A 12,925-nucleotide genomic window follows, 5' to 3' on the forward strand; every position below is an offset into this window, starting at 1 on the left:
AGGATCGGGGCGTGACATGAGATGTCTATGGCATGGTCCAAATCAAAATCAAAGTTGGGTCCATACCTCTTGTTCTCGCACATCATCAAGCGATCATCTCACATATGAATTATAATTGGGCACGGTAGAAGCGAATTAGAGTTTTCTCAATCGAGAAGCAAAGAGAAAAATTTCAACTCTCCCAGCCTCCTATCATGCACGTAATCTATTACGTCGATTCTGCTGCAAGGGTTCGCATGGCAACAGCAATTGATGTTTATTTATTTCTTATTGGCCGCTAGAGAAGCTGGCACGTGAGCGGTGTTGTTCGAGAGTTTGTATAACACAACATATTGTTATTTATTAATATTAGATTCTCCGGACAGTGAACATAGACTGATTGCTTTATATGAACAGGAACGAACACTCCACCGACTTCGTAGCAGCCCAGCAGGCGATGAAATGTTGAACGGTCAACGTAAGAACCCCGTTCGTCCAAAAAAAACGTAAGAACCCCGTTGGGCAATAAAGAAAATAAAGAAACGTTAGAACCACATGTTCTATACGTCAACGTCTTTAAAACAATTTTGCAAGGAGAAAAGTGAGGTTAAAGAAAGCAATTGCAATTCGACCCTCCCAACATGCGACCACTTAGTCATAACAAAATTAAACCTAGCCATGTGCAAACTTAATTACGGCAAAGCTTCCAGTTCTTGCTGCAATGTTCAAATGGCAACACCCAACTATAAAAACCGATGAGCAATATCGATCAACCTCACATCGCACCGTCTTCAAATCTTCACCATCATATTCTTAGTATCAATCCTTGTTGTTCGTTCTTGACAGAATACAAGCTACGCACGAAATGGCAGCGAACCTCTTCACTCCATGCTGGATGGGCAAGTTCGATCTCTCTCACAGGGTAGTGCTAGCGCCTCTGACGAGATGCGGAGCGATCGATAGGATTCCATTGCCGGTGCATGTAGAGTACTATGCGCAAAGAACGACCAAGGTGTTAGAGAAATCTTCTTGAAGTGTTTTGAAGTTGACAAAACGTTTCTATCAGTCTAGTCTGAAGGCTTGCAGACTCTGCTATTTAAAGTCTGAAGACCTCCGGACAGCCAGACTCAAGACTCAAAGTCTATCCTCATTGACATCATAATCCGTTGAAGAAAGATTATCCAGAACTGGATGTTTCGTTAAGGATTTAACCTTATCAACTGGAGAAGATCTCGTGGCTGGAGAAGACATAACAGAGTCCTTTGATTGATCGATGATTGACTCGATAATTGAAGATCCGGTGATTGCCTAAATATTATTGGAAGGTTCTGCTTATGGAAATCGAGATCCTGATTGTATGGGCGAACATGATTGATGGGCTATCAACACGTTCCTTTAATAGCTTGAACAATCTTCCTAATTGATTCCGTCCAACGGGTAGATTGGAGGAATTCCTTTGGTAAGTGCCAACGGGTATGATGGCATAAAGGAGTATATAAGGAAGACTGTCTTAGTTGTTCAAGGTGTGCGCGATAAAAGAATTCCAAAGTCTAAAGCTCCTTTTTGTTTAGACAAATCCTTTGAGCGAACACTTGTATACGAAAGAGAGAGTCTATATTTGTGAGAAATCTTGAGGAGGTGTGGTAGAACATCTACACTGTGGAATCAAGGCAAAGCTGTGCTGTAATTTCTTTTTTGTTCATAGTGGAATCCAGCCAATAGGCTGTCAGTGAAGAAGAGTGGACGTAGGCTTGATATAAGCCAAACCACTATAAACCGCGTGTTCAATATTCTCTTCTCTCAGTCTTACTTTGATTATCGTTTCTTTCAACTGTCTAGTATTGTGCAATTGTTGAAGAAAAATCCTTTATATGCCTATTCACCCCCCTCTAGGTACTCATACTTGTAATATCAATTGGTATCAGAGCTTGTGTACTTACTTTATTTGAAGTGTTTTACTTCGTAGTAAAAGATCCATGGCTAGTATGCTAGCACCAGGGCTGATGGAAGGGCAAAGCAATACCAGACCACCCTACTTTGATGGAAAGGATTACAACATCTGGAAGAACAAGATGAAAGCTTTCCTACGATCAAAGGATCCTCTGGAATGGGACGTTGTAGAAAAAGGAATTACTCCTACCACTTTGCATCGGTCTAAAGAGGAAAAGAAACTGATGAAACCAGCGGAATGTCTCGGAAGAAATAATCAAGAGACAAGCACTCGATGCAAAAGCAATTTACTCCTTATATTGTGCTTTATCACCAACTGAATATACTAGAATATCTTCTTGTGGTACAGCAAAAGAAGTTTGGGACAGATTGCATATCACCTATGAAGGAACAGATCGAGTGAAGGAAACAAGAATCAACATCTTCTCGGTCAATACGAAGCCTTGAGAATGAAACCGGGAGAATCAATATCGACATGTTTAGTCGTTTCTACAGATATTGTGAATGGTCTTGAAAATCAAGGTCAACCAACTTCTGATCCCATGAAGGTAAACAAGCTACTGCGTGGACTCTCCAGGGATTGGAATCACATAAAGACTTCGATAAGAGAGACGCAAAGAAGTATGCCATTATCTGTCGACGAGCTAATTGGAACTCTTTAGTCTTATGAAGTGGAACAGATCAATGAAGATGAAGATCCAAAAGGTAAGAAATCCATTGCGTTAAAATCAAATGATGATTCGATGATACTGATTCTGAAGATGATGTGGACGATGAGGAGCTTGCTCTCATGATAAGAAGATTCAAAAACTGAATAGAAAAGGAAGAAGGTTCAACTCAAAGAAACAAAGCTTTCAAAGACAGCAGACCAAGTCTCGTTGATGATGAGGAACCAAACAAAGACGTGAGTCCGCTTTGAATGTAAGAAAAGGGATACATCGTACCCAACTGTCCTCTTACGAAGAAGAAGAGAGGAAAAGCTGAAAATTTTTTAAAAGCTCAAAGCCGAAACCCTGAGTGATACGAGTGTGAAAAAGTGATAATGAATATGCCAATCTATGTCCGATGGCACAATCAGACTCAGACTCTGGATCAGACTCAGACAGTGAATTTGAGGCAAGTAATTTTAAAATTCCTGTCAAAGTTTCTAAATATATTGATGAACTATGTTTTAGTCTTAAGACTTCTCTCAAAAGAATTTCCGAACTGAAAAGGAAAACTCAGCTCTAAAACAAAAGGAAAATGTTTTAGTAGAAAGAGTTAAAAGTCTAGACTTGATTTGTTTCCAATCTTAAAGAAAATGAAGATAATCTTTTAAAAGAAAATGCTTTTTAAAAACAGACTTATCAAATATATCAAAGAAATTTTCAATAGGGTCTGAAAAACTTGAGAAAATTCTTTTCAGCACAAAGACCTTACTTCAATAAGTCCGGTCTAGGTATGTCAGAAGAAACAATTCCCTTGATTGATTTTCCTAAAGTAAAAGAAAGAATTAAGAAAAGACTCTCTCGAGAGGTTTACAAAAATCACTTCAAGAAAGTTTTTGTAAAATCTGTAGGTAGAAATGCTCTAAGATGTTCAAAATGCAACAGTCCGTATCACCTTGAAAAAGAGTGTCCTATGGTTTGGAAACCTGTTAAGAAAATATGGGCTAACACTGCTTATGTTACTAACACCAAAGGACCCAAGAAAGTTTGGGTACCAAAGAAAGCTTGAGACTCTTTTTTAAATGCTGGTCACCGTCAAGAAAAAGGTAAAGTGGTATCTTGACAGTGGATGCTCAAGACACATGACAGGAGACTTAAATTGTTTTATAAAGCTTGCTCAAGTAAATGGTGGAAAAGTTTCATTTGGAGGAAACAGCAAAGGGAGTATTGTGGGATTTGGAACTGTGAAAATTGGAAATCTCACAATAAGTAATGTTTCCTTAGTGGAATGACTCAATTACAATCTTCTCAGCATTAGTCAATTGTGTGATACTGGTTTCAAGATCTTCTTTCAAGAAGGAATATGTTCTGAATCGCAAAGACTCTACTCGAGTCTTTCATGGGTCGTAGACATGGAAACATCTATCTTCCGGATGTGAAACCAAATGAATCGCAATGTTTTATCTCAATTCAAGACGAAGCAAGCTTATGGCACGAAAGCTTGGTCATGTCAACATGAAGCAATTAGCCAAAATCTCATCAAAGCAGCTTGTTCGAGGACTACCCAAATTACCTTATCAAAAGACTGATCCATGCACTCCATGTATTCTGGGAAAACATGTAAGAAATTCATTTAAGCCAATAAATCATGTCTCTACTAATCATGTACTACGCTTGCTGCATATGGATCTCTTCGGACCAACTTGAACACAGTATTGGAGGTAAGAAATATTGCCTAGTAATTGTGGACGATTACTCCCGTTTTACTTGGGTATATTTCATTGCAAGTAAGTCCGAAACCTTCTCGTATTTTGAAAAGTTTGCTAAAAAGGTTCAAAATGAAAAAGGATGTGTTATCTCAAGTATAAGAACAGATCATGGAGGTGAATTTGAAAATCAAGATTTTACAAATTTTGTGATGAATCTGGCTTTAATCATGTGTTCTCCTCTCCATATACTCCTTAGCAAAATGGAGTTGTGGAAAGAAAGAACAGATATCTTCAGGAAATTGCTAGAACTCTTTTAATTGAAAGCAAGATTTCTTCACGATTTTGGGCTGAAGCTGTTTCAACAGCATGTTATATCATCAATAGAGTCTTCTTAAGACCTATTCTAGAGAAAACCCCTTATGAATTGTTCAAAGATAAGAAGACTATTGTTTCATACTTTCATGTATTCGGTTGCAAATGTTTTATATTGAAAAATGCAAAAGATCGAGTTGGTAAGTTTGAAGAAAGATCAGATGAATGTATCTTCCTTGGATATTCTACATCAAGCAAAGCTTTCAGAGTCTATAACAAGAAGAGCCAGTCTGTGGAGGAGTCAATGAATGTCAAATTTCAAGACTCAACGCAAGATGAATCAAGTCAGACTCATCAAGAAGAGTCTGAACCTGCTCCATACCTTCCAAAGCTTACAACTCAAGAAGCATCTTAGACTCTGGAAAACCAGCATCAGGATGTTCGTGAAGATCCAAACAAAGAGAGAAATCATCAACCAGACAAATCAACAAGTAACTGGAAGCATAAGTCCAGTCATCCCAAAGATCTTATAATCGGCGAAATTAATGAAGGAATTCGCACCAGATCCAAAAGGCGAGAAGAGTCTAGTGCTGTGGCTCTCGTTTCTTAAATTGAACCAAAAAGCATAGAAGAAGCTTTATCTGATGAAAGCTGGATTGAAGCTCAGACAGTTCAGCATTAATGATGTCTAGGAATTGACATCCAAACCAAAAGGTAAAACTGTTATTGGAGCTAAATGGGTGTTCAGAAACAAGATGAATGAGAAAGGAAAATTCGTATGAAACAAAGCAAGACTCGTGGCCAAGGGATATACGCAAGAAGAAGGAATAGACTATGATGAGACTTACACTCTAGTAGCAAGGTTAGAAGCTATTCGACTATTACTTGCGTTTGCTTGTTATAAGAATTTCAGGTTATTCCAAATGGACGTCAAAAGCGCCTTCCTAAATGGATTTATCCAAGATGAAGTTTATGTGGAACAACCACCAGGGTTTGAAGACCCAAAGAAGCTAGACTCAATCTTCAGACTGAAAAAAGGCTTTGTATGGTTTAAAGCAAGCACCTCGAGCTTGGTACGACATATTAAGTAAGTTTTTAATACAAAATGGTTTTGTCAAAGGTAAAGTAGATACGACTTTATTTATCAAAAAGGAGAACAAAAGTTTCTTACTTGTTCAAATATATGTGGATGACATTATTTTCGGATCTTCTAATGAAAACTGTGCAAGAAATTTTCTAAGTCTATGCAGGATGAATTTGAAATGAGTATGATGGGAGAGTTAACATTCTTTCTTGGTCTTCAAGTAAAACAATTGAAGGAATGAACTTTTATTTATCAAGAAAAATATGTTAATGATCTTGTCAAAAGATTTGACTGGAAAAGTGCAAAAAGACCGACATACCGATGTCAAGTTCTTTGAAGATAGACAAAGATGAAGAAGGGAAGAAAGTTGATCAAAAGGCATGCAGAGCATCATTGGTTCACTTCTTTATCTTACCGCTTCTAGACCTAACATTTTGTTGAGTATTTGCATCTGTGCTAGGTTTCAATAAGATCCTAGAGAATCCCATCTCAGTGCTGCGAAACGCATCATTAAATACGTTGCTTCATCATCAAGCATCGGTCTTTGGTATCCTAAGAAGGGAGACTTTAATCTTCCTCGGTTTATTCAGACGCGGATCTGGCCGGTTGCGAGTTGATAGAAAAAGCACTTGAACCCGCCGGTTGCATGGAAGCGGGGCGGTGTCTTGGTTTTCAAGGAAACGAGCATTGTGTCCCTTTCAACAACAAGCAGAGTATGTAGCCCTTGGAAGCTGCTGTTCGCAAATTCTATGGATAAAACAACAAACTAAGAGACTTTGAAATTGAAGACTCATGCATGGAGATTAATTGCGACAACACCAGCGCTATCAACCTCACCAAAAATCCAATTCTCCACTCAAGAGCAAAGCATATAGAGATTCGACATCACTTTATTAGAGACCATGTTCAAAATGGAGATGTTTCAATTCAATTTGTTGACTCAAAGAATCAACCTGGTGGATATATTCACAAAGCCTTTGGAGAAAAATCAATTTGAGTCTATATGTTCCCGGACTCAACATCTTGAGGTATGAGGATATCAAAGTCTAAAGACTTTCAGACTCGACTTACAAGACTTTATCTCGAAAGACATCTTGGTACGTCCGTCGATCGGTAAGTCTTTCTCTCTTGAATCTCATCTTGAAAAGGTACGATCGTCAGACTGTGTTTAAATTGTTGCTATATTTAATTGACGTAAATATTGCATCGTTTCATTTTCAAAAAGGAAGTTATTTTTTAAATGGCTATTTTTGCGGAAAAAAGACAGTTATTTTGAAAAGGCATATTTTTATTTCCTTTGTGACGGTTCGTTTATCCTCTTTTTAACCGATCGTGCACTTTGTCGATTCCTCTTCACTTTTCTCTCAAAAACCCTAGAAAGCATCGATCCTCCATTCCCGTTTGTCTTCTTCGTTTAATCCTCAAAAGTTGTCATCTTTCCCCGGGAAAGTCAAGCAAGGAATCTTCCAAAAACTGATAAAGGTGTCGTCTTCAAGAAAGTATTCAAGAATCGCAAGCGGGGGACCACGGCGGATGAGTGAGGGGCCTACGCACTTCGATCTTCAAGAAGAAGTGACTCTAGAACAGCAAGCGAGCCCACAACATTCTCAGCATCGTCATTCTCCTCCATCTAGTCCTAAAGGCGTTGATGAACAACAACGAAAGAAATCATCGAGGAAGACCACTCGTAAGAGTTCAAAAGCCCGCTTATATTTACCATTATATCGTGCCTTAAAAGGAATTCGTACTCCTTTGAACTACATTGATGAGTTTCTTAAAGACAAAGGACATGGGAACGAATATATCTTTCTGCGAAAAATTGAAAGTTTGGGAATTGCTCGAAAAGGGGTGAGGAAACCCTTGCAAATATCCCAAGTGATCCTCGTGGATCAAATAGAATCCTGCAGATGGGAATGATGATGACAAATTATATAGTCAATTTCAACCAAAAATGGGTGTTGCGATTGAAAATCAAGGAAAAAAGGGAGATTTGTTTAGATCGAAGGAGCAAAAGGATCTGTACTCGAAATTGCTAAAGTGTGGGGTAATAAACCCTAGAAGTGTTGATTTTGATTTTCTGGATGCTGTGAATATGAACTTGAGGGAAAAGTTCAGTTATCTTCAACTTGAAAAGTTCTGCTCGACTCTCTGAGAGGCATATGCTGAATTAACTTTGCATATTTCTATTCAAATCTAAGCTTTTGGATGCGAATAGATTCTCGTTCAGCGTTAAAGACCAAGACTATGTTGTGGATATGAATATGCTGGCAGATGTGTTAGAAGTCGAAAGAGGAAGATATCAACCAATCAAAGTTTCCATTGCTCGGGCCACACTTGAACGGTGAAGGACGGGAGAACAGATGAAAAGATCACCTACTTAAGGATGGGTGCATTCAACATCTTGCTTCACAAGATTGTGATTAATTGCCTCCGACCGAAATCAACTTCCAAGACCGATGTTTCAAGTTCGAGGCCAAGCTGATGTATGCCATTCTCTTTGGAAAAAGGTTTTCTCTCCCTCACACTGTGATGTTTCACATGTATAGAGCAATGATGAAGAACAGAGGTCAACTCCCTTACCCAAGCCTTGTTACGAAGTTATTCAGACATCTGAATATTCAGCCTCCACAAATCTTTTGTGTTCGACCATGCGATAATATGGTGGTAGGACTGAAAATGGTGACCAAAATGCGTCTGAAGGAACTGAGCAAGGAGTTGGAGAAATTCAAGGAGAAGACTCTGCAAAATCTCATCAAATTTCTTCTGCAGCCAAAGAAAAGGGAAGGAGCCCATGGTTGCTCCATCCAAGAGAAGAAGAGCTCTCCTCGTTGAGGATGAAGATGATGAGGAAGACATCACCATCTCTGCATTGGCTTTGAAGAATTTAAGTCGTCCATTCCTGAAAGAATCGGAAGAAATGACGAAAGAAGTAGAGGAGAAGGAAGAAGAAGAAATAGAAGCTGAAAAAGAAACGAGAGGAGGAAAGACCGAAGAAGAAAGAAGAGAAGAATGAGAACTGAGGAACACTCTTCTCCACCCGTAGGCATGGAAACAGGGGAGATCGGGAGAAATGAGTGAAGTCTTCATGTCCTTATGCAAGTGAAGGAGTCAGTCGCTCACCAGCAGACTCAGAGGATGTTTATGCATCTCAGTTTCCAGAAGAAGGTCATGAAGTTTCATCGCCAAACCTGCGAGATTATGCTGATCTACCATCGTCTGCATTTACTCCATCAGATCGAGCCGAAGCAAGTACTTAGACTGATAATGGATTAGATTTTCGCAGAATCATGGATATTCTCTTGGAGATGCTAGGTCAAATTTATGCATTGGGATGCGAAGTTCAAAGCTTGAAGAATGAAGGTCAAGCTTCTTCATGTTCATTGAATGATAAAATGCAAGCCCTCTCTGCTTGAATCGGGCCAATGCCAAGAGTGAGGAAATTGCACAACTAAAGGAAGACTTTAAAAGGTGGAAGGCATCGTTCAGTCTATGGAAGATTTCCAGCTTGTCCGCATTCCCAAGCAATCTTGACTTCATCTCATCCTTTTTAATGATGACAAAAAGGGGGAGAGATGCAAGATTTGATCAAAAACTTTTCATTCATTAAACTTTTAATTGTTTGTTGGATTGTTTTGTGGTTTGAACTCTGTTTGACTTTGTTTTGTGTCTGGATGAGAACTGAACTAGACTTGGACTTGACTGTTTCTATTAATCAATATTGATATCTTATGAATGGCTTCATCATATACTGGACTAACCTATTTTCTGTGGTTGCAGATCCTAGTGTTATTCTGTTAGCCATTTATCTCTATAAGATATGCATATGTGTTTGAGAAATGTTTTGCGGTCAAAAATATCCAAATCTGCGGGGAAAGTTTTGTCACCATAAAAAAGGGGAGATTGTTGGAGAAATCTTCTTGAAGTGTTTTGAAGTTGACAAAACGTTTCTATCGAGTCTAGTGTGAAGGCTTGCGGACTCGCTATTTAAAGTCCGAAGACCTCCCGGACAGCCGAGACTCAAGACTCAAAGTCTATCCTCATTGACACCATGTCTCTGTTGAAGAAAGGTTATCCGAACTGGATGTTTCGTTAAGGATTTAACCTTATCAACTGGAGAAGATCTCGTGGCTGGAGAAGACATAACGGAGTCCTTTGATTGATCGAAGATTGACTCGATAATTGAAGATCCGATGATTGCCTCAATATTATTGGAAGGTTCTGCTTATGGAAATCGAGATCCTGATTGTATGGGCGAACATGATTGATGGGCTATCAACACGTTCCTTTAATAACTTGAACAATCTTCCTAATTAATTCCGTCCAACAGGTAGATTGGAGGATTTCCTTTGGTAAGTGCCAACGGGTATGATGGCATAAAGGAGTATATAAGGAAGACTGTCTTAGTTGTTCAAGGTGTGCGATAGAAGAATTCCAAAGTTTGAAGCTCCTTTTGTTTAGACAAATCCTTTGAGTGAACACTTGTATACGAAAGAGAGAGTCTATATTTGTGAGAAATCTTGAGGAGGTGTGGTAGAACATCTACACTGTGGAATCAAGGCAAAGCTGTGCTCAGAATTCTCTTTTGTTCATAGTGGAATCCAGCCAATAGGCTGTCGGTGAAGAAGAGTGGATGTAGGCTTGATATAAGCCGAACCACTATAAAACCGCGTGTTCAATTTTCTCTTCTCTCGCCCTTACTTTGATTATCGTTTCTTTCAACTGTCTAGTATTGTGCAATTGTTGAAGAAAAATCCTTTATATACCTATTCACCCCCTCTAGGTACTCATACTAGCAATATCACAAGGGTGGTTTTCTCATCACCGAAGGCACCCTCATCTCTGACACGGCCGCTGGGTACGTCCTTTTGTCCTGAGATCAAGCTGTCTTCTATATATCACGCAGAAAGGAATTGAAATTGTCTACATACCGATGTACACCTGAGTACCGCAAGCTATTTATACCCTATTCATGGCTTGACAGCAAGTAATATGAACTTCGCTTTGGATCATAGGAGGATCTTTAACTTTGAGAAATAAAATGTTGTTAAACCAGGTTTCCAGGTACTCCTAGAATTTACACTGAAGAGCAAGTTGAAGCATGGAAGAAGGTGGTGGATGCTGTTCATTCCAAGGGCGGCATCATCTTCTGTCAACTTTGGCACGTTGGTCGTGCCTCCAACCGTGGTACTAAATTCATTTTCTCAAACCGACGCCACCAAAAATTTATGTAGCTCCCCATATATCACATAATCACGACCTGCACTATTTGAATCTGACAATCTGTTTTTGTTGTTATACTTTTTACCTACTTTGGCAATGTTAACTTATTAAATTTCACCTTCTATACTTGTTTCTAACAACAATTGGTATTATTTAATGGTGATTGTATTAGTTTATCAACCTGATCGAGGTGCTCCGATTTCGTTGACAAATCAATCTGTCTCCGATAAATGGAAAATCATCATGCCCGATGGGACTCTTAATGTTACTCACAAACCAAGAGCTCTCCAAACACACGAAGTATGGCAGGTTATCGAGCAATATCGCCGAGCAGCTGCAAATGCCATTCGAGCAGGTTAGTCCATGAACTATAATCATATCGTGATAGATGCTAAAATTACTTGTATTTACTTCGTTTGTTGCACATAAGTATTAATAATCAAATCAATTTCCACTTTTAGGTTTTGATGGTGTTGAGGTGCATGGAGCACATGGCTATCTCATTGATCAATTCTTAAAGGACTCAATCAATGATAGAGTAGACGAATTTGGAGGATCATTTGAGAATAGATGCAGATTCTTGATGGAGATCGTCAAAGTGGTGGAAGAAGAAGTTGGCACTGATTGAACAGGAGTTAGAATCTCACCAGCAATTGACCACAATGATGCCATGGACCCCGATCCACTCAGTCTAGGCCTAGCAGTCATTGAGCGATTGAACAAGTTCCAAAATGAGATAGGTTCCAAACTCGCGTATCTCCATGTGACTCAATGTCGATTCAGAGCCAATGGCACGAAAAATTATGGTGAACAAGAGGAGGATGAAGCAGCTTGATTGATAAGAACTTGGAGGAGAGCTTATCAAGGTACTTTCATGTTAAGCGGCGGTTTCACCCGAGAGCTCGGGATGAAGGCTAGGTTAGACTAGACACGAACTTGATATCATATGGTCGGCTCTTCATCTCTAACCCTGATTTGGTCTACCGATTCAAGGTGGATGTACCATTGAATGGTTACAACAGAGAGACATTTTATACTCAAGATCCCGTTGTTGGTTACATAGATTACCCATTTCTTGACCAGGAAAATGGGGAAGTGACACACTAGTGAATGAGAATGCTATTGGTGTGTTTGTACTTATGGGAACTTTGGGTTACATTGTACAAGTTAAAGCACTAAGGAGGATCGTAGAAATAAGACAACTAGTTCATTGCATATACCTTATGTCCGTGATAAGAGGGAACATGGTTTGTACATTTTAGAGTCAATTACATAGAGTCTGATGAATAATTATATCTCCTTGTTCAACAAACTATAATTCTCTTTTGTATTGTACTTGTTTGTATATTTTGATTATTCAAAAAAAATACTTGGAGTAATATAATCAATTATGGTGGAAACTGATGTTCATGTGCTTTTTTTTTGGGGGCGGTAAGAGGTGACACCCATCTGGGTTGTTGGAGAGTTTGTAGCGGGACGTGGAAAAAAGAGTCCAGGGGAAAAACGGAAGGGAACAATTTATTTGAAATATAAGAGCGCCATGTAAGTGTTAAAAAATGAGCAATGCGATGAACCCGGAAAGGCTTTTTTCCATACGTCTTGACAAAAGCAGGTTTTGGCTTTCAAACTGGCGGAGCCTTAGGTGCAAATCTCACCTGCAACGCCACAGCACAAAGCATCCATTGCCCAAGAAAGAAAAAACAACAGCAAAGAAGACCATCCACAGACAGCCAATGCAATTCTTCATTTAGCAGAAATAACAAATATTAAATAAATAACTAATAAAATAAAAAACCCAAGAGGCAGCATGAACCAACCTTCCCTGGGGCGGCAGCATCATCGCTAACGGGTTTCGAATCCATCGGATTCGGCTGCTAATCTTTCAGTTTAGAGTTCAAGTGAAGAATTTGCTGAAAGATTCAATTGCCCGATATATCAGAAAAGTTCCCGAAATTAGTTATCAGCCCAGTCATCAACCAGATGGTAATGGCGGTTAGGGTTTTCACCAGCTGTGATGAGGAAGA

At 39.1% G+C, this 12,925-nt stretch overlaps 1 pseudogene; it reads left to right on the plus strand.

The window, feature by feature from the left end:
• The first annotated feature begins 844 nt into the window (after positions 1-844).
• Positions 845-12,024, plus strand: LOC120286370 (annotated as a pseudogene).
• Positions 12,025-12,925: the final 901 nt, after the last annotated feature.

The sequence above is a fragment of the Eucalyptus grandis genome, chromosome 8, assembly GCF_016545825.1.
Source record: "Eucalyptus grandis isolate ANBG69807.140 chromosome 8, ASM1654582v1, whole genome shotgun sequence".
Taxonomy (NCBI): domain Eukaryota; kingdom Viridiplantae; phylum Streptophyta; class Magnoliopsida; order Myrtales; family Myrtaceae; genus Eucalyptus; species Eucalyptus grandis.